The sequence below is a fragment of the Vombatus ursinus genome, unplaced genomic scaffold (genome assembly GCF_900497805.2).
Source record: "Vombatus ursinus unplaced genomic scaffold, bare-nosed wombat genome assembly UNPS02014868.1, whole genome shotgun sequence".
NCBI lineage: Eukaryota > Metazoa > Chordata > Mammalia > Diprotodontia > Vombatidae > Vombatus > Vombatus ursinus.
In genome coordinates this window covers 646,192-647,778 of record NW_020954646.1, presented here as the reverse complement: position 1 = coordinate 647,778, position 1,587 = coordinate 646,192, and the positions used below count along the sequence as shown (strand labels likewise).

Below are 1,587 nucleotides of genomic sequence, written 5' to 3'. Positions count from 1 at the left end.
GATGGTGATGGTGAGGGTGAAGGTGGTGAGGATGGTGATGGTGAGGGTGATGGTGAGGGTGAGGGTGATGGTGAGGGTGATGATGGTGATGGTGATGGTGAGGGTGAGGGTGGTGAGGATGGTGATGGTGATGATGAGGGTGGCGAGGATGGTGATGAGGATGGTGATGGTGAGGGTGGTGAGGGTGATGATGGTGATGAGGATGGTGAGGGTGAGGGTGATGAGGATGGTGAGGGTGATGATGGTGAGGATGGTGATGGAATGGTATGACGGGCCTCAGCTACAGAAAGCAACTCAGGCCAAGAAGGAGCAGAGAGCAGGAGCTGCAATAGATCTCAGTGACCATCTAGTTGGGCTCTCTTGTTTTACAGATGAGGACATTGAGGTGACTTGCCCAAAGTCACACAGATATTATGGGGCAAAGTCAGGATTTGAACCCTGCGCCTCCAACTTGAAATCCAGCCTTCTGAACCACTCGTGACTCCCAGAGGATCCAGGGGGCGAAGGGCATCAAACAGGGCAGTCACAAGCTCCACACAAGTTGGCTGGAGGTGGGGAGGCCTCCGCAGGCAGGCCCTGAAGAGAGTGGACTGGAGTGGGGATGGGGGGGTGCTCTGGAGAGAATGGGGGAATGGGATTTGTGTAGCTCCTTTCCTCGGGGGGTCTGCTGGGGGGTCTCTCTCCAGAGCCGCCCCCTCCCTCCTGTAGCCTCCTGACTGCCACCTTCCCAGACAGCCCTAGCTTTGCTCAGGCAGGCCAACCCCTGAGCATCTCCCCCTAGGCCACCTCGACCTCTGACCTCCCCACATCATTCCTCTCCCAAACCGAACTCGGGGGTCAAAAATGCACCCCCTCGCCAGGTTCCCTCCAGCTTCCCTGCCACGCTCCCCCAAATGGCCGATGGGCGCGGGCCAATGAACGGACCCCACCGCGGCCGCCCTCCTCTCTCCTCTCACCAGCTTTCCGAAGCCCTGAAGGAGGGATCAGGGTGCGAGAAAGCCCCCGGAGGGGGCAACACAATGTGGCCCTTTAAGAGGTTACTTTGTAAAGGGATACAACGAAGACGCTTCTCCAGGCTTGCCACGGGGCCACCCACGCTCTGCCCCGGTGCCCAGCCCCTCCCGGCCCGTGCCCGCGGGCCCACGCACACCCACGCATGGCCACGCCCACACGCATCCCCGCCCCACCCCTCCCTCCCTCGCTCGTAGGCGCCCGCTCTAGGCGCCCCGCGGACGTCCCGCCCACGATCACCCTGCCCTCGGGGGCCCCGATACGGGACGTGTGCTTCCCTCCGGGACTGACTCCACCGGCACTCCCTCACCTGTGCGTGGCCAAACCGGCCCGCGAACAAAGAGCCGACCCGCCCGGCCCCACGAGGAACTGCGCCTGCGCGCCGTGAGGCGCCGAACTACGACTCCCAGAAAGCGTCGGGGCTCCGCAGCGGCCCCGACCGAAACCGACAGCTAGGCAGTGACACGCGTGGGTGTGCGCGGGAATCCTGGGAAATGTAGTCTGGCCGCTGAGGCGCACCTGGAACGGCCGGAGTTTGGGCTCCCCCTCCCCACAAACGCGCCCTGCCTCCTGGGG

General features: G+C 62.9%; 1 protein-coding gene across 1 annotated transcript in view; it reads right to left on the bottom strand.

The window, feature by feature from the left end:
- LOC114028041 (zinc finger protein 260-like) overlaps positions 1–1,050 on the bottom strand; it is a 23,054-nt gene extending 22,004 nt beyond the window's left edge. The window contains exon 1 of the mRNA XM_027842230.1: positions 957–1,050. The gene's annotated coding sequence lies outside the window, so the exon portion shown is untranslated. The remainder of the gene's footprint in view (positions 1–956) is intronic.
- Positions 1,051–1,587: the final 537 nt, after the last annotated feature.